The sequence below is a fragment of the Nyctereutes procyonoides genome, unplaced genomic scaffold, assembly GCF_905146905.1.
Source record: "Nyctereutes procyonoides isolate TBG_1078 unplaced genomic scaffold, NYPRO_anot_genome, whole genome shotgun sequence".
Taxonomy (NCBI): domain Eukaryota; kingdom Metazoa; phylum Chordata; class Mammalia; order Carnivora; family Canidae; genus Nyctereutes; species Nyctereutes procyonoides.
The window spans coordinates 43,550,697-43,577,325 of NW_026575042.1; positions in this window are offsets into that span (position 1 = coordinate 43,550,697).

The following is a 26,629-nucleotide window of genomic DNA, read 5'->3' on the forward strand; positions in this document are numbered from 1 at the left end:
ATATCTTCTGATTCTCAATAACCTCATCTATAAAATGCAGTTAGTAATAGTACCTATATCTTTAGGTAATTATGGGCATTAAATAAAAGATTGTATGTGAAGTGCTTCAAACTTGGCCATAATGGTGCTCAGTAGGCAAAAGTTAGTTGTTCATATTATAATTATGTCTGTGTTAATGCTCTCTTTCCTCAGATATTAAAATAATACTAATAATTTGGCTCCTCACATATTTTTGTGGTAAATTAAAATCAAAGGCTTTGTGTACAGATTCATGAATAGACTACTTAGACTAACAAAGTCCATCCTGTAACAGAAAGATAAAAGTAAGCTTTTTAGATATTGATTGTTCTATCTGCATTTTTAATCAAATACCTTCATGAAATATAATTGAGCATTACTGTAGTATGTCTTGGCAAACCTCAGAGTATTCTTGTTCCAAATCAAGGGTGTTTTGCCAACTAAGTTTAATTATTTCATGCAGCCAATCACCATGTGGTACCAGTAATGGCAGGAAACAATAGCAGACACGAAATCTGATATTTTGAAGCCCAGTCTTGGTTTTCTTAGAATTTCCAGCAGGAGGACATATTCATGGACCAAATGCAACACGTGGGCACGTTTTGTTTGTCCTACAAAGAGTTTTTTTATTATTAAATTACATCACCACATCCCAAGCTTAGATCTTGCATTAAAATTCAGATTTCCAGGTTCTCTCAAAAAAGCAGGACTGCCAAGATGGGCTGGATTTACTGGATTGGAGTGGTGGCTGAGTGGCCATGTTGCCTTTCGTTGAGATCTCAACTCTCCACCTTACCCTGTTCACCCTTGCTTCTCTCTCAAAGTATTTTCAGCCAGATTCACCTATTTTAAGCTATGTGCCTGTTTCCCAAGGCATTTTAGATTTTTAGCGTAAGAACTCAAATTAGAAATCATGAAAAATTCACTAGCTGAACCCAACATTACCTATAGCACTCTGGACCCCCTGCAATTTGTAATTTCATTACTTTTCCTCCAGTATCTTCATAATACATTTGGTTTAGTTATTCTTGAAAAGTGTTAGAGACAACTTCTTTACAGATTTGAAAATAAAATATCTTTTCTCTTCCACTGTGTGCAGTTTTTCTCCTGGCTGGATAGAGCAGAAATGAAGTCCCCAGTTAGGAACTGAGATCAGACAGTGAACAACAAAGAGCCCTGAGGTCTGTCTTATGGAATTGTGACAGCCTGCCCAGGACAGCACTCTTGGCCACAACAAAGGTGATGGTTTTTCTGTTTTTCCTACTCTGCTGCACCAGACACTTTATGCCAGATATTCAGAGGTGACACCATGTGAATTCTGACTGGTGACTCTTAGAAAATCTAACTGATAGCTTCTCTGGTAGTGATGAGGTTGGGCACATGAAATTATCTTGGCGAGAATACAAGCATATTTCTTCATACATATGTGTTTCCTTTATGGTTTTAAAAAATTATTTTAGGCTGACTTATAGTGATAAAGTAAATAATGTAACATTTAAATAATACTTTTAAACTTTTCCACATTCATTTCTAAATACCTGGCTATGCATTTGTTTGGTGATATTATTTATCCCAACTTTTAAAAGGAGGAAATACAGGCTATGAGAAACTAAGTACTTTCAAGTTCCAGTTATTTCTTCAGATCAACATCATCAAATCTCATTTGCAACATGGTGGGTTTAACTAACCTGTTCATTAGCTAACTAATCAACCTACTACGTAAATAAGGGAACAATATGAAAGTAGACATTTCTGAGCTTCTTACTATGGCTAAATCAGAATCCTTCACTATCATCAGTGTAGAATACACTTTTGGTTGTTTTGTCCAAATGTAGCAATGAGCTGCTGAGGACATGCGAATGTATGGCATAGTTAAGTGGAATTTAGAGCATTGCCAATGGCTTTGGGTGGAATAGACTTTTCCTTGTCTTGCACTTGAGATTGCGGTCTCTTCCTTATTTGTGACGGGCCTTAATCATCGGAGCAAATTTTCTGGCCCATACTACGAAATATGTTAAATAGCTCATTACCTCTTTAAAAGTAGACATTTGAAAAAAAAAGTAGACATTTGGTCATACGCAACTTGAATTATCAAAATTTCAAAACACAAGTAGTTAATAAAAACAGTCTCAGTTAAAAATAGTGTTTCTATCATCATTTGTTTGCTATGCCTTATTTATAGGTATTCCTATTTAACTCTATAACACTTTTTATTTACCAAGAAGTTTAAAATAAGTATCTGCACGAGGAAGTTTCCTCATGGGAAAATACACTACATTTTCATATGATGTCTAGCTGCATATTTTTTTAATGTTCTGTTCATTTCCTGTCACAAGATGTTAACCTCAAAGAAACATTTGGTATCACTGAAATAAAAGATTCTTTAATATTATTTTCAAACCACAGAAATTGTTTTTTGATACATGTGCCAGTTGAATCCCACTGCTAGAATATGATATGACAGCAATCCAGAAAGATAGTCTTGATATGAGAAAAAGATTTAAGAGAGAGTTTTAATATCTAGTCAAGAGTTTGGCTTTAAGTTGATACACAGTTCTAGGTGTATAATTTCTATTCCCAAATTTAATATAGACAGTTCTTTTAATGAAGCATTATGGGTCTGGCCAATTTCTCAGTTAGAAAGAAAAACAAGGAAACACATGAAAAGTATTTGTAAATGGGATTATTCTTCTAGGTGGAGGCTATTTGGGCACAAATAAAGAGATATATGGGCTCCCGGACTCTAGGTTTGGAAGGGGTTTGGAAATCATATGGTGCAATTGCACAATGAGGAGATAGCTCTCTGCATCATTCCCCTATCTCAGTGCACTGCTATCTGGCACCTTCCAGTAATGAGAAGCTCCTTTCTTTTTTGAGGAATCTCATTTCATTTGGACTGGTCCAGTCCTATTTTAGAGTGAGCCAATGTTCCCTTTCTCTGACTTCCTAGGTCTCTCTTCAAAATCATCTCACAAGGTAGGTGGACCAAAAAGGTTTTCAGAGCCACTGAGCATAGCCATGATTATAAATAGCTAATGTGGTGTTTCACACACAATATGTATTCAATAATTGTCAGTGAGCATTGATATCTGAACCAGATTCTTCTATATCTGGGACTTCTTTGTCTTAAGGTAATGATAATTGTGTCCTCCCTCCTCTCCCAACTCCCACTCAAAGAGGAGAGAGAAAGCAGCAATCACAGAGAATGTCAAGTCCACATGCAACCACTTCTCTTTGCTTCAAAATCTAACCCTACTCCTTCAATACCCCCACATAGTCAGGCCCAGCATAGTTTTCTTTGGGGTGAGCCCAGATCTAGGTTTGCTCCACTCACAGTGATGAAAGGAGAAATAAAGCATGTGCCCTTCTGTCTTTTCATCCCTTAGAGTGATACTGAGGCCACGGGAGTTGTCTGAGTCCTAGACAGCCCTGTTCAGGACTTACTAAATGTAGCTATGCTCCTATTTTGTGTTGCTTTTTTCTTTGTCTTGTCAGGATGTTGTCAGGTCATTATTTATTTTAATGAACATTTCTAGAATGTCTAGTAGATATAAACCACTTCAGTAAGTACTGGAAATGCAAAGATGAATCTGACATCAACCCTGCCTTAAAGTTGCTCACAGTCTATTGAGAAAGATACACATGAGGACAAATCTTTTCAATTAAAATAACCCCAAAGAGACACTGGCTTATTGCTTGTATATAGCAGCAAATAACTATGAGAGGTGGAGCTAAATGAAGGAAGGGTACATAGGCTAGTGGAAGCTTTATTTTTTATTTTTATTTTTTTAATTATTTTTTTAATATATGTATTTTTATTGGAGTTTGATTTGCCAACATAGAGTGTAACACCCAGTGCTCATCCTGTCAAGTGCCCTCTTCAATGCCCATCACACAGTCACCCCATCCCCCTGCCCATTTCCCCTTCCATTATCCCTTGTTTGTTTCCCATAGTTAGGAGTAGAAGCTTTAGTAAAGCAACTTGAGTACAGTTCCAGGGCTGTGAGAGGGAACTGCATTTTCAATAGTTTGCTGGTATTTAAGGATAGTAAACTGGAGGAATAGCAAGCCATCTGCATGGTTCAAACACAGAGGCTGATTGAAAAATAAGGCAGGGATGATGGAAATTAGATTAGATTCAAAAGATAGTTTAGGGTTATTAACACAATGTGATTGCTTCCATTAGCAGCAAGATATTTTATCCAGACTGTAAATGCACTTTAGGAAAAATAAAATGAATTAATCAAAAAGGCTGGCTGAATTTGCTTCTTTCCATGAATATACTTTTGCCCAAGCAAGTTTTTATTTACATGTGAAGGAGGGACAATGCCAGAAGATTAACTCACTGGCAACACACATGTTTTATACAAATTTTAGTGGCATAAATAAACCTTGAGGTGTTTTTTCATAAAACTCTTTATTATCACTAGGGAGTTGGTGAAATGAATTTTGGATTTTCCATACAATGAATACTATGGATTCAGTAAAATGAGGTTGTAGAATACTGGATTATATATAATCAATAGTTATTATATAGATTGCTAGGCGAATAGAAGCAGGTTTCAAAATTCACAGTGAGTTCCTAATTCTTCAAAAATAGACATCTATATAAATAGAAACATATATTGAAATATATACAAAAATATTAGTGGTGGTCATTTCAAGGTGGTAGGATTAGGGATGAGCTGAACTTTCTTTTCGGCAAACCCATTAAATTTCTTTCTACAATAAATATGTATTATTTATATAAGAAAGAATAATGGTTAGAGATCAATGGGGAAAAATCCAAACTCTTTAGTTGTAACAAGCACCGTTTCCAAACACTCATTCTCAGGTCAGCCTCCATATATATAGATAAAGCAGTAGAATAATGCCAAGATGTTTCAAGTAGTCCCTAGATCCAATAATCACTATGGCTATCTCCATGATGGTAGGATTGACTGGGACTCAGCCTATAGAGTATCTGAGCCATTCTGCCCTGAAAGTTGGATGAATTTCTCCTACAAAACAAAAGTTGGTTGAAATTCAGTATAACCGTTCTACCGCTTACAACATATATATAGTTTTAGGTATAACACTCTGTACCTAAATTTGCTTTGAAATCATATAAATGAATAAATATATACTTTAAGCATTTATCATCATGACAATTGCACCAGTTGCATAGAGTGCCCTTCTATCATCTCTGCTTTTCCTTGAAGAGCTGGGAAAATATGTTTCTGCCTTACTTTACCTGATTGTTTTTCTTTACCTTTGTCTCAGCTGAAAATTTTAGAATTTCCACTTAGCAAATAACCCAAATTAAGTGGCCAGAAATGTATCTACTTTATTACAAATGCAAAATTGTGCTTTAGAGTGACTTTGAAATGTTACTAATCAAAAGATTTCCCATTTCCCATAGATCTAAAAACAAAATTACTGAATATCAACTTTGATCTACTTCATCTATATGATTCTTTATCTTTTATTAGTGTCTTGAAAATGAGCATCAACATTTAGTGATAGCCAGGAGGATTACAATGTTGTTTCACTTTTGAGTAAGGAGTTCATTTTTGGACATTTATCAAAAAGACAGCCATAAATCATCATTGTATTCCTTTGTAAGCAAAAAGTAGAAGGAATACACAGTTTGTACACCAGCAGTTTCATCTTGTCTTCATGTTGTGGCAGATTAATACCAGCTTAGCCCAAACATCCAAAGTTATGCTGTTGGCAATGTAGCCATCTGTTTTTAATGAATATCTGGGGTCCATTTTTCAGTTAAGCTTCTCTTATTGTGTGTGTATGTTGCTTTTTCACAGCTATCTGCATAATTGCTTAAAGATTTTACTACAAAATTAATATCCTTGCTGTGAACAAGGGAACAGGGCAAAAACCAGGATGACAGAGCCTGAGATGAGGTGAAAAGCAAATCCAATTTTTCCTTGCACCATAGAAACCTCGTCAGGACTAGCTTTATCTGGTAATCCACGTTTAAACTTTAACCTGTAGGGGGGCTCTTTGTGTTAGATAATGTAAGCATAAAAGGAGGCTGAATCACTAATCAGATTAATCATATTTTGTAAGACTCAAAAGCTTCATTAAAAGGACCTGGTATCCAAGTTACACATTTTTGTTGTTGTTGTTGGCAGAGGAGGCATTTGTCATTAAAAAAAAAAAAAAAAAAAAAGAATGACGTGGAAATGCTCTAATGTCTGTAACTTTTAATGAACCTATAGCAAACAAGACCAACGAACAATGTGATACCCTAATTCCTAAAATCCCAACTTCACAAGATCAGCACATATATTATCTCATTTTCTTCACATTTAAACATGAGAAGGCAGTATTGGATAAAGGTGGTGGTTGCTACTCTAGCTTTTCTCTTATTTTGAGCAGTAGTCTTCTTTTAATATATTTGTACTCTGCATCTATGAGCTACATACTACGTATACATGTTATTAAAAGTGTAATTTATGTTAAATCTATAAAGACTCCCAACTGATGATTTTTTTCTATGTCATTTCACAAAGCATTCTAAAGTTGATTGTTCAATTAAAGAGAAAAACATTTGGTAGAAATGGGACCCTCGAAAAGGGGTAAAGTGAAAAGGGAAGATGATTTTATAGGTCCAGCATTTTATAAAATGTGATGTAAGGAGTTACAGTCACAAATTTCTTTTGTTTATTGAAAAAAAAAGGAAGGAAGAAAAATATGTCACTGAACTAAATCTTTGCAAGCAAAGCAAATCTTTCAAAAAATAAGCAAATGAATTCTGTGGTTGACAGTCTGTAGCATGACTAGGTAATTGTGGAAAAATGCAATTGCATGTGTAACTTTATGCACACCAAAATCTCCTCTTTGAAAACTCAGCCCTTATACTTTAAATCAACAAATAGTTTTCAGCATATGGTCTGTTACACAAATGCTTCCTAACAAAACTGCTCCAGTAATAATCTTGGTGAAAGAGCATGCCAAGTAATAGCTATCGCAAATTGTTTCATGCTACCTTGCGAAGGATACCATCTAATTCTGATGTCTAATTGGTAGTACAAAACCATTATAACAGTTTATTTTTCTTAGCACAACATATATCATCCTCAGGAAAATCAATTTATCAGATTATATATTCACATCTGTGGAACTCTACATCTTAAAATCAGCTATACAAAATTGCTAATCAAAATGTACAAGTCTTTATAAGCAAGTCATTTCAGATGAGGAAACTCAACCAAATGAAATGACAGTACGTTAGCAGGAACAACACCAAATAGGAAACAAAAGCAACATAAATGACTTTCTTAGTATGTGATGAGACTACATATACATTGAAATTATTCAATATTTTAAATTGTAGTATGCAAGATTTAAGTCTACCAACAAATTTGTAGTTTGAGTGATAGAAATAATAGTTCCTGAATGAACCGTTGGTAAGTCTGATGTATGATGTCTCAGCAGTATAGATTGATAACAGACAATTATAGAATGTACAAATTGAGAATTTCTGCACTAATAAATATATAATATGTATCATTATTATTATAAAAGTATATATCTAACCTATCCCCAATATTTCAATACTGCTGCTCAGCATGAAATATAAATACCACCTTTACACACACAAGTTCTTTGTGGAGGTGGAATTTGCATGGCTTGTTTTACTTTTATCCCAAAAGAATGAAATATTCTAAATAACCACTCTGAAAAACACCGTTTAATAAATTCTATTTTAGATTTTTTAAATGCCTTTTGACTATAATTTTGAATTATAGAAACGTTGAATATCACATTAATTCTCACAAAGAAGTAGACTATTTCATTGTATAAGCACTCGTTCTACACAAGTATTTTGACCGTCTCCCAAAACAAACAAACAAAAACCATGTGCATGCACCAAAAAAAAAAAAAAAAAAAAAAAAAAAAGCGAGAAAGGTAACAATAACTCCTCTTTCTTTTAAAAAGCTAACATCAGAGATCTTTAGCAATTTTAACCTCAGATGTGCTAAAGCCAGTGAGGGGCAATGTGTGTGGTGCTGGTAACCTGTTTATCAGGATATTGGGCATCTGGTTCTTCCAGAGTACCAGACTAGCTCTGTAGTTTGTGTAAGTCATATTAGGGCCCCGATTATCACTGTGCAATTTATAAAGTGAGGAAAATGATCTTAACTCTCTGTAAGGCCACTTACAGTTTGAATAGTCATTAAGCTAAATATATAGATGACATTTGAAGGAAAGACCTTCCCCTATATACAAATATAATTATTTAGAGGTTTCTAGAATAATGCAGACAAAAACATGAGGTTATCTCAGTTTCACTCTGTTGAATTCTGGTCATCTCTACTACACAAAGAAAATCAAGAAGTTCATAGACCAAGTGGAAACAGATAATATAGGCTGTAATCAGAATCATTTACCTCCCATAAGCCTCAGGCTATTCTCAAGTTGACAATTTTGCCTAAACCAGGCATTTATTTAATTGATTTTTCTTTTCTTTCTGCCCTGAATGAACTGTGACAATTGTTACCTTGTCTTACCAATATCAACTCGGTCGTAGAGATAGGAAGCAAGAGATTCAACTTTTGGATAATTATAGTTCTTGAGCCTCCAGTATGGAAAGCATTTAGCAGGATTCAAAGAATGAACAGAAATACAGACCGTGTTTTATTTTCAGATCTTGATGCAATTCTTAAGGCCATCTTTTCAGGTAAGATAATTTTTTTCTCCCAACGGAGGTTAAAAATCTTCACAAGGCTTTAAATAAAAATAAAACAAACACAAAACAAAACAACAAAAAAACCTTACATGACTGCTTCTAAGGAAAAAAAATTCCCCTTTGGAATCGAGAGCAGCTGTGGAGACATCTGTGGACTGAACAGAGTCCTAAAAGAACAATTGCGCATACATCTGTGGAGATAAAATAAGTGATGGATAAAATGTGAATTAAGAGCTCACATTCTGTAGATACTATTATAAATGTATAAGAATCAAATGAGACTCATAAAGCATCTTTTTTCCTTCACCATCAACTACGTTGAATTAAGATGCAACCATAAAAGAGTAAAATAAGGGCTGGATTAAGAAAGGTCAGCTGAAGGGGCATGGAGCTGCTCAGTGTTTTCTTTTTGTAGGGTAGACCTAAGGGCACATTCACCTTCTTGCAGTGAATACCATGTATTTTCATTTGACCATCTGCACTGGGAGAAATTTCAGCAGTATCCAGCATAACACAAGTGTCTTATGCCACTATCTATGCGTTCATTCCTCAATAGCCTAGAATATTTCTTCAAACTTCACAATGCAGCTCTGTAAAACTGGAAGTGGACTACAAATGATAAAATACAGTAAGACACTAAAAAAAATCAAAGGTTTTGTAAAATGACATAAAAAAATTCTTTAGGTGTCATCAATCTCCATCTTACTTTCGGAATACAATTTCCAAGTCCAGCGCAGCAAAGAAACTTGGCCCAAATCACAGAGATAGTGACAGAACCTGGACAAGGACTTAAGTGGCATGGCTTTCAATTTAAAGTTCTTTTTTTCATTTTTTAAAATTTAAATTCAATTAATTAACATATAATGTATTATTGGTTTCAGAGGTAGAGGTCCGCGATTCTTCAGTCTTATACATCACCCAGTGCTCGTTACATCACGTGCCCTCCTTCATGCCCATCACCCGGTTACTCCATCCTCCCACCCCCTCCCCCAATCTAAAATTGTTTACATTATACTGCTAGTTAGTCACCTTGGAAATATTTTATAAGTTTCATAAAATAACATTATGTCTAAAGAATGCCAATTAAATTATAGACATCTTGAGATCAGTATGCACATGTGAGTGGAGTTATGTCACACCTTAATTCTGACCATTTTCAAGGCTACTTAAATTGTTCTAGACCACAGGAAAATATGGAAATCTTCCTGAAACTTAGTGTACCTTCAAATTCCTTTTGCCCAATCTAAGCAAGACATCACACAAAGAACATAACTAAATCACACTTATGCTTGAAGTTACAAAATCCTTCTATAAACTATTAGCAAATCAAATTGAGCAATATATGTGTAAAATAACCAAGAAAGTTTTATTCCCAGGTATTGGAAAAAGAAGTCCAAGATTTGAAAGAAAAAAGAGATGTGAAGTTTGTAAATGAAGGTGATAGAATTTAATCTTCATTTCTTTTCTGAACTGTTGAGAAACCAAAAATATCTCTTTAACATAATAAAGACTATCTCAAGACAACAGACAACATAATTTTTTAAATTACTTATTTGATACAGAGAAAGAGACATGAGCAGTGGAGAGAGGCAGAAGGAGAGGGAGACTGCAGAGCAAGGAACCAGAGGCAGGGATCCATCCCAGGATCTTGGGATCATGACCTGATCCGAAGGCAGATGCTTAACTAGCTGAGCCACCCAGGCACCCCAACAGAATTTTTTAATTATGAAATTCTGGAATCACTTCTATTATTGAACACTTATAAACATTCACTTAACTGTTATAAGATATGACCACATTTTAGGTGTAATTATTTCAAAAGGAGGGATAAAAACAGAACTACTTATACATCATATGCTTTATATTTGGAAAACCTAAGATAATCCCCTGAATCAATTGAAATATTATGAGCAATAATATAATAAGGAAAACAGTCACAGAAGTAATCAAGAATCAATAGCTCAATGACAATTTAGATTTAAAACCTGTCAGAGAGAAGAAAATCTTATTCAAAATAACAAAGAAAAGTATGATACATGAGAGAAAATAATTAACTGCAGTGCTAACCTAAATATAGAAAATCGAAAGCTTTACTAAGATAGTAAATGACATCTCGCACATATGTAAAGTCTTATTATGGTCCTGGATTAAAGGATTTAATAACATAAAAAGATGCATTTTCCCAGAATTAATCTATAATTTTGTATAAGTTATTCAATATATCAAAGTCAAAGGGATTTTTTTTTCAGAATTTTGCAAAATGGTTCTTATGTTAATTTGGAACACAATAGCAGAAAATATGAGAATTGCAAAAACATTATTGAAAAAATAATGAGAGAGCTGGCTGTATAAAATATTAACTTACATTCTAAAGATACACTAATTAAAACAGTATGATACTGACACAAGCATCAGTGTAACAAAATATAAAAGTCAGAAACAGGGCAGCCCTGGTGGCTCAGTGGTTTAGCGCCGCCTTCAGCCCAGGGCCTGATCCTGGAGACCTGGGATCGAGTCCCACGTTGGGCTCCCTGCATGGAGCCTGTTTCTCCTTCTGCCTGTGTCTCTGCCTCTCTCTGTGTCTCTCATGAATAAATAAATAAATAAATCTTTAAAAAAATAAATAGATCTTGGAAATACAAATATTAATAAAGCATAGGATACCAACATATTTTCCTTTTTGTATAGATATCATACATACACACATATGTTACTATGTTACTTTTTGAACGTTCCTTTTATTTTAGCATTTATTTTTGTTTTAGCTTTGTCATTTCCTACAAAAGCAATAGAAAATAAGTCTTAGCAAGAGGTCTACAATTGAATATTTGAACAGAAAATCTGTATACATTATCATTTATAGCAATTTTACATAGTAAACTAACTGTAAAAAAAACTACTCTCTCTAAATTCCTCTGCTCCCCAAATTTGTGGGGTATTATAGATCAAGAACCTACTTACCACTGTTTGTAAGTACCAAATTAAGACTGTGTAACTTACATAAAATCCATTACTTGACAGCTCAGTATCTTTGACTATTCAGTGCTTTGTATGAAAAAAAAAAAACCCTAACCTTGACATATTGACAAAAAATAAGATGTGACTGCAGTGTGGAATGGGTGGCTAGGAAAGACCTCTGAAAAGTGATATTCAAGCTGAGATCTAAATGACAAGGAAGCAAGGATGAGAAAATCTGGGTGAAATCATTACAGAAACAGGAAAGAGCTAGTGAAAAGATCTTAAGCTAGTGGTCCAAAAGCCAAGAGGAAAAAGAAGAGCAGTATCAACTGTGTTGTATATTCCGGAGAATTCCAGGAAGATGAGAGAAAAGGAACTATTGAAATTGGCAACGGGAAGCCGTTAGAAGGTCTTATCAGAGTGGGCAGAGGGGAGACGTTAAAGTGAAGAGGTGGAGACTTCAGCTATGGACAATTTTTTCAGTACATTTTGCTATAAAATGGACAGAGAAATCAGATAATAACTAAACTACAGGGTGATATGAGGTCTTTTGTTTTGCTTTGTTTTAAAGGAAATACTAAAGCATCTTGTCTACTGATGGAATGATCTGTAGAGGGAAACATGATGATTCAGGAAGAAGTGGGGATAGTCAGAACAAAGCCTCCTCCCTCCCCCTGCCCCCAACCACCACGAAGTAGGCAAGAGAGGATGGGTCTAGAAGCTGTGCGGAGAGCTGGGTTTTTGTTCTGAGCAGACAAAGATGCCCATCCAGAGTAATGGGAGGGAAGGTCAAGAGAAGGCTTGGATGCTAATTTGTCAGCTGGAATTCCTGTAGTAGGAAGAGCAGCAAGTTCATCTTTCTTTTTTTTTTTAATAATAAATTTATTTTTATTGGTGTTCAATTTACCAACATACAGAATAACACCCAGTGCTCATCCCGTCAAGTGCCCCCCTCAGTGCCCATCACCCGTTCACCCCCACCCCCGCCCTCCTCCCCTTCCACCACCCCTAGTTCATTTCCCAGAGTTAGGAGTCTTTATGTTCTGTCTTCCTTTCTGATATTTCCCACACATTTCTTCTCCCTTCCCTTATATTCCCTTCTACTATTATTTATATTCCCCAAATGAATGAGAACATACACTGTTTGTCCTTCTCCGACTGACTTATTTCATTCAGCATAATACCCTCCAGTTCCATCCATGTTGAAGCAAGTGGTGGGTATTTGTCGTTTCTAATGGCGGAGGAATATTCCATTGTATACATAGACCACATCTTCTTTATCCATCATCTTTCGATGGACACCGAGGCTCCTTCCACAGTTTGGCTATTGTGGACATGGCTGCTAGAAACATCGTGGTGCAGGTGTCCCATTGTTTTACTGCATCTGAATCTTTGGGGTAAATCCCCAGCAGTGCAATTGCTGGGTCGTAGGGCAGGTCTATTTTTAACTCTTTGAGGAACCTCCACACAGTTTTCCAGAGTGGCTGCCCCAGTTCACATTCCCACCAACAGTGTAAGAGTTCACCTTTCACTGCTGCTATTTTCTCAAGCACATGAGACATGTTGTTATGTGACAAGAGAGATGGTGTAGAAAATTTGAGATGAGGAGAAGATAACTTGAAAAGTTTGGTAACTTTTGGTGACTCAGCAGGTCTAGGCACGCATTTCTAGTATCCTCGAATGGTTATCTTGTCTACAACTTCCTGAGGACAAAAGGATTTGCTAAGAACAAACGAGTTCTTTCTGCAAAAAGAATGAACCGCAATATACCATTCTAATATTCTCTCTCTCTGTGTGTGTGTATACACATGTACTGTACAAACACATACAAAATATATTCAGTGAATATTAATGCCCTTTGACAATGTGAGGGAGGTTATCAGCCACATTAACAAGAAGAGCCTTTCTTAATTGGGGCCCAAACTTAAAATAGCTCTTTAGCTTGGGGAGCGGCAAAACCCTTCCTGTGCAACATCATTAACACCCAGGCAATTATCGATTCAGATACTGAGTTTGAATCATTTCGCAAGACACAACGAAAAGCAGAATAAATAAATAATCCATCGTTCACACTGTGGCCAATAATCAACACCAAACTTTTTTGTCCTCCTTTTAAAAATGGGCTGCCTTTTTATCCCCAAGCCTCCCAAAGGACATCTTTAGGGAAACCAAAAAACATATGAAGAAAAAAAGCCTTTTTGCATAAACCCTATGTCCTCTCTTTGCCAAGATGAAGACAGTGACAGTAGCATCAGTAGCATCTCAGTGTTCAGGCTCACTGAGAAACCACAGGCATCGTCTGGGTAGCCTGTTTGCTCTAACAGCATCTCTCCTGTTCTTGTTCACACTCCAAGCACGGATAGCTCAGCTTTTCTGCTTCTCCGGATCCATGGCTCGAAATCTGTGTCTCTCTTGGCCTGAAAGAAACTACGACATGCCCAAAACACTCCATTGGTTAACGGAGCTATAGTAATGATCGTTTCAGAATGTGCAAGCTGTCCTGACTCAAAGTGAATAACTGAAAATATAAAGAAAAACAAATCAGATTCAGGATCCAGAGTTGTGTTCTAAGTAAGAGTAAAACCGTAGTTAGATAAGAGCTGGCCTAGCCAGCAGCCCAGCTGGGGTTAGTGCAAAAAGACACATCTTTCCTGTCTTGTACTGAATTTCTAGCACAGGATTTAGAATAAGAGATGGCAAGTCAGGGTTAGATGCCGATAAAAATATGCATACATTAGACTGCCTCAGAGTAGGCATCGGAGATAGGATGACAGATCTTTGGTCTATCATGTGATCAACAGACTTGAGAGAGTTCTTTCCCATTCTATGTTTCTGATGGCCTCTCTTGGAAAGAGCTTGGAGACATGTCCTGTGTCAGGCTGGGCGTGAGGAGACAGGCCCAGAAACAAAGTCAGATTAAGTGATAACCCACCAGCCTGCCTCGAAACACTGTCAGTGTAAAGAGAGGACAGGAAGTTTGATCCCACTAAGAAAAGATGATGAAAAACCAAAGCAAGGTGTTACTCCAAACAAGCATCAGGGACAGAATAATGATTGCAAATGTCAGGAACATTGGCTTTTACTTAACTGAAACATTATAACTCCAGAAGGAAAAAAAAAAAAAAAAGGAGCCACTGTAGGGATGACATTTTCTATAAAACGGTTGCTAATGGTTTATTCTGTAGCACAAACTGTAAAGTTGATGGTTTTGGTGAGCCTCTGGCTTTTTAAGCTCAGATAAGCAGAATGGCTGCAATGCCTCAACAAAGACAATGCACACCTTGTGGAGAAAGAAGAGAAAGGGACGCTTTTTTTGAAGTGAAGATTATTAGGGACATTATTGGTAGCTTAATTAAGAAGCTTGTTGCTGACTGTGTTAATAAATTGGCGCAATTTCAATTCAGAATGACAGTGCTCAGGGGAAAGTCTCCCTCTCTCATTCTCTCTCTCTCTCCTTCCCTTTCTCTTCTTTCTTCCTTGTATATAAGATATGACATAAAATACATGGGCAAGTGCTTGATGTCACTCATGTGGGGAGCAAACATAGAAATTCAAAATCTCAAAACCAATCTTAGAGACTTTGTTCAGAAACGGAACAGATTGAAATGACCTCTAGCAACAGATTGTGTCAGAGGAAAAGGGAAAGAGGCCATTCCTATAAGACAGCAAAATAATATGAAATGACAGGACCTGATGCCTTAACGGTTTACGTATGTCACCGACAAATTGAAATGGTGGAGGCATTTGTATAGACCAAGTAAGCCAGTGGTAAATCAAATTAATCAAGTCGATCAAATTAATTTCAACAACCAAAGATGCGGGGTAAAGAGAAATGTTTTAAAATGAAGACTTAATTGGACCACAGATTTAAAATAATGTATTGCAACCCATTACTCTGTCACAATATATGGCTTTTCTGTAAAACTTCTGTGCAAGTTCTATGAGAGCATTTCCTGGGTTACCAGCAAACAAAACTACGTCTTCCTGACACAGTGTTGTCTCTTATTATCCCCTTTTGGAGCTTGAATCCTGTACATGGGCTCACACGTTATGATCATATCATCAAGGCATTCTATAGTCCATGGCAAAATTCTTGAGATTCTAATTATTTGCATTTTTAGTTGGCATAAAATGTCATTTGCACTTGCATGAGAGTAGTGCAAAAATCGCATTCATCATTACTGAAAGTTGGCTAATGTGGCTTGAGATTTACCACGGAATCAAAAATCTCAGAACTGAATGGAAACTCAAAATCTGTTCAGTCCAAAGGACATTACAGAAAAGAAAATTGTGGCTCAGAGGAATGCAAAGGGTTACCTAGTAGCCGTAGGTAATTTAGCATAGAGTGGAAAAGATTGCACTCAGGTCTCCTCTGCGTTATCCGCTGATGCGCGTGAAGGACTTTTCATGGGAACAGAACATGGGTCTAAAGCAGCCACTTTAATCATGTTACTAAAGTGGAAATAGTCACTTAAAGTGTTAATAATAAAAGTGATTAAAACCCACATAGACTTTTCACAATGAAATCCTTTTTAAGGCTTGAATTTATAAAATTATACAGTGCTGAATGAACGAAACATAATAGTCTCAAATTCTAAACAGATAAATCGCTGGTTCTCTGATTTTTTCTTCCTTCCTTCCTTCCTTCTTCCTTCCTTCCTTCCTTCCTTCCTTCCTTCCTTCCTCACTTGGTTCCTTTCTTCTTTGCCTTTGCCTCTTCTTCCTCCTTGTCCCCACATTCTTCTTTTGCTATTACTGCAGCTTGTGAATGTCCATCAGTTCTTTGACCCTCTTCCTTCTAGAAATGGGGCCTAATTTCTCAATGGGCTACACTTGATTACTCTCTTCTAATGAATAAAATGTGGGGGAGGTAACCATATATAACATCTGACTACGGATCATAAAAGGCATCGCAATTTCCCCCTTGCTCTAATTTTTTGGATCACTCGCCTTGGAAGAAGCCAGTGGCCATGGCAGGTGGACATTCAAGCAGCCCTCTGTGGAGCCCTCGTGATGAGGAGCTGAAGCCCCCTGCCAGGAGCCATGTGGGTGGAAAGGGACACCGTGGCTCCTAGGCTCTCAGAGGAGTGCAACCCCTGATGCTCTCCTGACTGCCACTTCATGACAAATTCCGAGCCAGAACAACCCAGATAAGCTGCCCATGATGGCCTGACCTGCAGAAACAGGGAGATAATAAAATATTTGTCCCTTGAAGCCTCTAAGTTACAGATACATTTTATTTAATAGTAGATAAGTAACACAGCCAGGTATGCTACCTTTATCATGTCAAATTTTATGACAGTCTTCTTAAAATTAATTAGCAGCCTTTCTGTTTTGAGAAAAGTGTTATGAATTTTCCATACAAAAATAGAGAATTCAAATAAGCAGATAGGAATTAAAAAACACTTAAAATGGAAGTATGCCAGGTAACAACTACTCACGTTTTAATGTAGATCTTTGAAGACTTTTGCTAAGCATTTCGGTTTGGAAAAGCTACCAGGTTGCTCATAGTAAAAGAGTAAGAACATAAACTTTGAAGCTGTACTGTCCGGATTTGAATCCTTGCCCTTCCACTAACTAGCTGTGTCACCTTGAATAGGCTACTTCCCTTTGCTTCAGTTTTTGCATCTTTAAAATAGGGATAATAAAAGTATACCTGTCTCCTAGGCTTGTTGGGAGGTTTAGCTGAATGGAATTAATATACGTAAAAGCATCAGAGTTGCACTGGAATCATGGAAATCATTCTATATATTTGTGCTACCATTATCACGTCATCCTATGTGAGGAAGGATATTTATTTATTTAATTAAAAGATTTTATTTATTTTCCCCTATTTTTATTTATTTATTTTAAAGATTTCCTATCTTTATTTATTTATTTTAAAGATTTTATTTATTTATCGGACAGAGAGAGCACAAGTAGGCGGGGCACAGGCCGAGGGAGAGGCAGAAGCAGGTTCCCCGCTGAGCAGGGATTCCCTAAGCGGGGCTCAATCCCAGGACCCTGAGATCATGACCCAAGCCAAATGCAGACCCTTAACCAACTGAGCCCCCAGATGCCCCAAACCATTCCTGTTCTACTATTGTCGTCTCAGCAGTCTTTGACATAGTTGATTACGCCCTCCCGAATATCTCCCCTGTTGCTACTTGCTCCCAGAAAGTCTTGGATTTCTTACCCCATAACCAGGTGTTCTTTATCAGTTATTTTTGCCAGTTTGTCTCCCTCTCACTCTAAGATCTGGAACACCCCAATATCTGTCTTTGGATTTTTTTTTTTTTTCAGATTCTTCCCAAGGGATTTTTTGGAGGGGGATCTGCTGCTCTTTATTTACCCAGGCCCTGCCCCATTCTGCTTGGGAATACTGGGTATCCCTGAGAGCTCACCCAGGCAGAGAGTGGATGACCCCTCTCCAAGAAGCCAACCTAAGTGCCCCTCCCTCATTTTCCCTACTGACCAGTTGATCCAGCTTTCCACACAGATGTTGCTGCCTATTGTGGTGCCTTCTTTCAGGTTAGGAGCTCTCAGCTGTCCCTGACTTCTCCCTCCCTCTCTTTGAATTGCTCCTCCCTCAAGATGCTCTCCCCCTTCCTTCCAAAGAAGGAGCCACAGAATCCTGAGAAGATGAATGTGCCCTAACCTACCCCCATATGCCCAGGTCTTATGCATTCACTGACTGGCTCAGCCCCACTCCCCCTTCCCCAGGCTCTTGAGGGACCTTTCCTACCCCCATCAGCATCAATAAAACCTCTTGTCTCCAGTGGGGGGGGGGAGCCATCTTTTTCCTCCTTCACTGCATCCCAGTCACAGTGGCCTCCTCTCTGCTCCCCAAGCAGAGGAACCCCCTGGTGCCTCGAAGCCCCTGCATGTGCCATTCCCTATGCCTTCCTCCAGCCCTCTGCATGGCTTGTTCTCATTCTCTACTGTAGAAAAGGCCTTTCTGCCAACCCCTCTTTTTTTTTTCTTTGCAAAAATCTTCATGTCACCTGAGGCCAGCGAACATTTATTTATTGATTTTTTTTTTCCTTGTCTGTCTTTCACCAGGTGGCTTTTTCTTGCAAAATGCCTAACGTAACACCAAGGGGAATGTGGGAGTGAGGTCACCTGAAGTGGCAGCCCTGCAACTTCAATACAAGCTGGAGGGCAAGGTGTGGGTGGGACAGGCAAGAGCACAAGGGACCTGGCTTCTCAGGTAGAGGTCAGAGGTTCGTGTTTCTGCAGGAATAAGTTAAGCCAAAGAGCAGAGGCTAGGAACTCTGAGTGGGAGACAGTTGGGGGGGGGGTCTGGATTACACCTACATTCCCCAGAGGAGAAGCAACACTAAGGTGTGAGGATCTGCCCTTATGAAGCTCCAAGGGACAGAAGAGAAACAACAGACCAGATGTGCTGTGTCAGGGCAAATTCTCTTCTAGTTAGTCCTTCTATGCAATATAATTATTGTACGTTATGTTATGTTGGTTATGTTATGTTATTCAGTCGTGTCACACACAAATACTTCTGAGTGCCTACGATACGACAGGCAATGTTCTAAGTACTGATATCAGTGAAGAAAACAGCCATGACCTGAGCCTTGTAGTGTACATTCTAGTTTTGTTAAACAGTAACCAAAAGACACAATCCACGCGTATATTATATATTACAAACGTGGTAAGTGCCACGGCTTTGAAGAAAAGGGGAAGAGGAAGAGCAGGGTATGGAGTTGGTTGGAGGTCAGGGAAGGGACAGAGTTGCAGTATGAAATATGGTATCAGGGTAGCCCCCTTGGGTCTGGTGAGATTGAGCAAATTCTTTTTTTTTTAAGTATTTTATTTATTCATGAGAGACACAGAGAGAGAGGCAGAGACATAGGCAGAGGGAGAAGCAGGCTCCATGCAGGGAGCCCTGTGTGGAACTGGATCCCCAGGCCTCCAGGATCATGCCCTGAGCCAAAGGCAGATGCTCAACCGCTGAGCCACCCAGCAGTTGAAGCAAATTCTTGAAGTCAGTGAGAAATATATCATGTGCTATTTGGGGGAAGACTGTTCCAGACAGGAGGATGGTGTTGTGGGATCATGCCCAATTGCCCACAAACTACTGGGTAGCTGAGCAAAACAGAACAGAATGAAGAAAAGCCAGAGAAGGAAGGGGGGTAGGGAGAGAAAATCAATGGGGAACAGTAGGTCATTTTAAAGGCAAGATGCTTTTTTACTCCTTTATATTTTGCCTCGTTTTAAAAGTGTATTGATTGATAAAATTTAACAGTCCGACCAGCATGTTTTCTTAGGCTCCTTTCATTAATTCCATCTGGTAGCCAATAAGACGATCAATCTACACGTCCAGAGTTGTTGGACTAAACTAAGGTACGTTAGTCTCATGAAAAGCTTCTTTAATTTAGAACCGAGTTTCTGATTCTGTTATATTTATCCAGATTTACTTACTAGGAATTCCACTTACCTGTATCTTGATATCCAAACTCTATTTTAAACCATTGTGTTCCCTGTCATTTTTTTTTTTTTTTTGTCTTTTCTCCTTCTTCCTTTGCAGTCTGGCAAAGTTCTTAAATGCACCTTCTAAATCAGGATTTAGCTTTGTGAAGTTCCAGTTCTGTTTTTTCCTGCTTTGAATGCAGATCCCATATTGTGATAATACAGTATCACAGTATTACTCACCTTTCATTCTTTCTTTACCGCAGCCGGAAGGCTTTCATATCAATTGGCTATATTAAAAACTGCTTTCATCTCTTGTCCTCCCCCAATTCCAAGGCATATTTTGATGGAGAAGGCAACATACCTTTCTAAAACTACTTCTGTTTTCCATAATGTTTTCTTAATAAACATTCCTATTTTGGCTTCTAAAGTGATAGTCCATTTTAATTTTATGGTACATAATCGCTTCCATGTGAACATTTGTTTCTTTTTGTATATCCTTGAATAAAGAACATTCTATGCATGCTTGGTATTGAATAAAACTCCATTTGAATGGATTTCCCTTGTAACTCTTTAATGAAAAAATAAAAGTCAGATATCTCTCCTATCTTAACTGCCAGGGTTGGGGAACTTGAGTGTCCAATACCAGGTCAGTGAACTGCAATCGAATGGGGGAGGAAACTCAGCCACCCCAACAGGGAGACTTCACATCTGTGATTCCTGCTCTGGATTTGACAAAGTTGTGGTACCACCAGTCATTCGTCTCCTGTGGTTTTCTTTTTGGTCCAGCCTCTGCTCCAGGGACATGGCATTGTGGTTTATTCCCTGATACATTCCACTCACCGAATCTGGAAAAAGCCCCAGATTTGTTGGATGCTCTCTGAATTTCTCACCTGAGTGACTGATAGCATGTGGCTACCCTCCCCCAGTGGTGGGCCTGCAATGGTAGAAAACCTCACCTGTGAAGTGGACCTAGAGGCCCTCTGTTGACATCAGCCTTCTAAATTTGCGCTCTTTTCTCAGAAAAGAGAAAACCTTACCTTGCTGCTTTCTCAGAAAGGGAAATTGCTGTTAATCTTTGAAGTTAGCTATTCCTCTGGTCTTATACTAGTGGACCCCTTTACCTGGTAAATGATTAAGTGAACTTAGCAAAGAGGCCTTGTTTCCAAATGTGTACGTATAAAGCAGATGAGGAGGCAATTCTCCACCTCCTTTTCTCTTCCACAGTGCTCAAAATCTCCTGTCATATGTGGAATTTAAGAAACAAAACAGAAGATCACAGGGAAAGGGAGGGATAACATAAAATAAGATGAAATCAAACCATAAGATACTCAACTATAGGAAAAACAAACTGAGCGTTGCTGGAGGGGAGGTGCTGGGGGAACTGGGTGATGGGCATTGGGGAGGGCACGTGATGTAATGAGCACTGGGTATTATATGCAACCTGATGAATCACTGATCTCTAAGTTAGAAACTATTGATATATTACATATTAACTAATTGAATTTAAATAAAGTATGTTTAAAGAGAAAAAAAAATCTCCTGTAAGAGGAAGAATACAGACTGCTTCCTTGAATTTTTGCCTTTTCCCAACCAGTTGGGTCCTGTACAGAAAAATCATCTTTCCTTTACATTTATTATGTCCCAGGCATCTAGAGAATTACCAAACACAAACTTGTGATATGGATGGAAAACCTTTATCTTGTCATTGGGAAATGAGTTAGAACTCAACATTTACATTCAGTCCAGTCAGCCTCTGAATCATTAAATCTGATTCAAGTTCAAAAGAAATGGTGTCAATCACACATTCTAGGGCGATTTTCGCTCCCATGTGTTGCCTTGAGGTAAAAGACAAGTGAAGAGAATGCAAGTAAAGCTATGTTGAGATTTCAGATAGGCCCTTCACAATTTCGTCTCCAAATTGTCAGTGTTTGCTCTCTAAATTTGAGAGAAAGAAAAGGCAGCAAGAAATTCATCCTGAAAAGGTAATTGCCATTAATAGTAAGAAGAAATTCATACCCTATGTTAAATTTAACTTAAATCAACTGAGGGGAATTGGAAATCTCATGAAGGTAATACATTAAGGGGCTGGACTAATACAAAACTCCAATGGTTCTGTGACTGCTAAGTCCATTTTTCAAACAATCATATATTAATTACATTTTACATTTGTCTGAACCCCAACTATTTGACAATTGATACAGCTGAGACAAGAAGCAAACCATTTTGCGCACTCCTGATTGCATTATATTTCTGTTGTTAACGAGAGTTGTTGTCAGGAGATACAGCTTTGTGAAGAAAATGCATCTTGTTTTATCTTAACTGTGTAGATTTGTGCCGTTTGTACAGAATGATTATATAATCGATGTCGATTAAGCACTGATGCTTGTGCATCATTAATGTCATACCCTTTCCTTTGTCACTGCATTTAACTATAACACTGTAAGACAAACACGCCTCTTCTCGTCTTCCTATTATACTGCATGCCATTAAAAGTGAAAAGAAATGCTATATTTATCTTGATATATATTAAAAAGTAATGAAGAGGATAATTATCAAGGCTGCATTGCAATTTCACGGCATGGCTGTCAGTTACAAACTGCTTGATCCGCACTCTTTTAGTTCATAATGTCAGAAAAAAAATCTTGTGATTGAAATACAATGATTTAATTAATTTCTCTCTATTATTTCTTCTAGGGCTACTCTTGTGATTTGAGCTCAGGGATGGGAAAATCAAGTTTGGAAAAATAGGAGACTATGAAAGTTGGTCAGTCTGTTTTTGTTTTATTGGGATATTTAATCCCTTAACACTGAGTGGCAGAAGCAAAGAAATGCCACAGATTTTTAAATATTCAACTTATAGTTATGTGTCAACGAAAGGCAGATTGACAGACTGGTTTTGTATTTGCTGGTTCTTAACTACAAGAGCTTTTTGATGTAATGACATTCACTGCAATAGTACATGATAAAGCAATAAGCAATCAAGAAGCCATGAGAATGCTACTTTACCATTTTTCAGAAGAATTTCTTTTTGCTACCAAAATTCTTATTACACATGAAACACAAGATCAACTTTCCTTTTTCTCTGATAGATCAAAATAATCACATATGGGAGAGTTGCCTTTTAGAAATATTAATCATTAATAAATATGCTACTGGATTTATGAAGCACCCTTCATAAAGGTTTAAGATAATCACCAAATGTAAAGTCCTCTGACCTCTATCATCATGAGGAGTCCTTATAGTCACAGGTTTCTAACTTCTGATGCAATAAAAATTTTGTATTATGGTCATGAAATCTTGATCAGATGGTTAATTGGTAAGAATATAGATATAAATGATTTGGCAGAAAAAAGTATAATAAAAAATTCGTACAAAAAAGATCAAGAAAATAAGGTAGTGGAAATTTGAAGGCATAAAACTGAGTACAGGCAAGTTGTATGATAGCATCTTACTCTTTCTTATACATTGGTTGGCTATCACCAACTAAGCTAGTTAAGTCCAATTTGCCTTCTACTTGTAGGTCTTGTTTCTATAGATTATCATTAACATGATTTTTAAAGAATTTCCTAACAAAGTTTATCACTGAGGTTTGTATTTTATCTCTTGATTAACTTAAGCATTAGAGGGGAGGAGTCTTGAGGGCAGAGTCCATGTACCAAGCACCTTTTTATCTCCATTGTCTAATACAACACTTTAAGTTAGTTGCCAAATAACAATTTCTCATACAAAATTAAGGAAAAATAGGGCAGCCCCGGTGGCCCAGAGGTTTAGCACCTGCCTTTGGCCCAGGGCCTGATCCTGGAGACCTGGGATCGAGTCCCATGTCAGGCTCCCTGCATGGATCCTGCTTCTCTCTCTGTTGTGTCTCTGCCTCTCTCTCTCTCACTCTGTGTGTGTGTGTGTCTCCTGAATAGGTAAATAAAATCTTTTAAAAAAAATTAAGGAAAATAATGAGATTAACGTTTCATTAATAGTTGCTCTCTGTTTTTATCAGAGTGCTATTTTACAGCATATTTAGCTGTTTCCACTATTCAGATATTTCTAGTTATGATTTCCCATATAATTTGGCATCATAGCCATTTTAGCATCATCACAAGAACTTTGAAGTGTACCTCCTTTCTAGGTGTGTCATGTTCTCATTATTATCTGTTTCAAACCTTAACTAATTTAGCTTTAGAAAAACACTTTAAATCTTTCCAAATCACAGCTAAAGTGGAAAATTGACCACAACGATCCTTCTGCAATATTTTAGGGCAGGTTAGCTTGAATTTTGTGATATTTTTGCCCATAGTTGTTACGTAATATCACTCTTGGGGCTTCATTTGATGTTCAGTACCTTCTGGAAGAAAACGAAATTTTGGGATATATATGATCTTTAGTAGTGTAGCTCGCCAGCCTGGCCAAGAAACATGCTTTATTTTTTTTTACAGTCAATGGAAAAGAGGTAGAGCCAACAAAGAAAGGGGACATCCAGAGGTTTCAAGTATTTTACTGTTTGTTTTCCTGCTTTATATATGATGGCACATTAGGCTATTGATGGGCAAATTCAGGATAATGAGAAGAGTCCACAAGTAGGAGGGGGAAAGAGGAAGAAGGAAACAAAAAACATTGAGTCCTATGTTTCAAAAAGCTTTAATTGGAAAAAGGAAGAAACAGCTGTATGGTTTGACATTCCTGGTGAACTTATCAACGGAAACTGGGAAACAAGAGTTCTCATGAAAAAGTTACTGCAGAGAGCATCTGGCATTATTGGATGTGATATTGGCTCTGGCTTTTAAAAAATTCTTAGCTTGGGAAAGAGGGAATTTCACCTCAAACTGTACATTCTATCTTTAAAAATGAGCAACTGACCATTAACATTTTCTTACTGATAGGATTAGGTATCATGTCTGTGCTACTTGAAGGCAGAGCCCAAGAATTAATCAACCGTTTTCACTAAATGGTCTTTTTCAGTTCTTCAAAATGTAAAACAATGTATTTCCCCTTGAACATGGAATATTTATCATGTTATAGAAACAATTGACTGCTAACTCTGGGAAATGAACTAGGGGTGGTGGAGGGGGAGGAGGGCGGGGGGTGAATGGGTGACGGGCACTGAGGGGTACACTTGACGGGATGAGCACTGGGTGTTATTCTGTATGTTGGTAAATTGAACACCAATAAAAATTAAGTTATAAAATTAAAAAAAAGAAACAATTGACTGAAGTTTTAGAGGAAAGCAAAGAAAACACTCTACTCAGTTCCTTTCACCAAAATGTATGATGGCTGTATCAAATCTTTAAGTAGAAAGAGAAAATGTGGTTGAGTATTCTTATACCCTTGGGACATAAATTCTATCTCTAATCATGTCCCTCCAATCATGAAATATAAAGAGCTGTCAAGTTTGACCACATAAAATCCAAAACATCTGAATAAAAACAAAAAAGAAAGATTTACTATTTAAAGGTGGTTGACAAACAGAAAAATAGGAAAATTATTCTTAAATAATATAGGCAAAATTCATAAGCATAACAATAAAATAGGAAGCACTTTTTAAAAACAGATATGAAAGAGTTCATAGCAACAGAAGAATTGCCAGGGTTAAAATATAATCAATATACATAAAGAAAAATAAAAGCATATGAAAAGAACTTCAAGTTTAATAATATTAAAATACATGAAAATTCAAACAACATTGAAATGTCATTTTCTTTCTCTTATATAGAAAAAATACAAAATATTTCTTAACACCTAAATGAGAGTAATAGGCATTCTCATACCTGCTGATGGGTTTGTTAATTTGTACAATCTCTCAAAGGCTGTGTGTCAATGTGTATCATGGGGTAAATTGTGCGTTTGCTTCGACTCGGAAATCTAATTTCTAGAAATGCACCCTAGTTAATCACACAAGCATCAACCCCTGTGTTCACAAGGATATTCAACAGAGCATCATCTATAATCTAGAAACTGGAAATGGCAAATATATACATACCATATATCATAAATATACAATTATTTTTGTGAATTTGTTTATAAATATCTAGATTACCTAGTATAAAATGCATTGAATAAGTCTGTCAAAATATTGTCATTAATATGACTGTCATGATTCAAGGTGATTGTTCCCTTCTTTATTTATAGTTTTGTATTTTAAAATTTGGGTTAGCTTTGTTTTTGTTTTATATGATTCTGCACTTGAAAGGTGCTAATATCATATTATCTTAAATAAATTAAAATATTTTCTGTCCACATTTAGGTGTCCAAGAAATGCTTGTTTTGGGATCCCTGGGTGGCGCAGCGGTTTGGCGCCTGCCTTTGGCCCAGGGCGCGATCCTGGAGCCCCGGGATCGAATCCCACGTCGGGCTCCCGGTGCATGGAGCCTGCTTCTCCCTCTGCCTGTGTCTCTGCCTCTCTCTCTCTCTCACTGTGTGCCTATCATAAATAAATAAAAATTAAAAAAATATATTAAAAAAAAAGAAATGCTTGTTTTTAAAACATTTCCTAATTGGCACACTTTGGTAAAAAAAAAAAAAAAAAAACCTTTGAATTGGCAGTACTAAGGAAATAAAATCTTA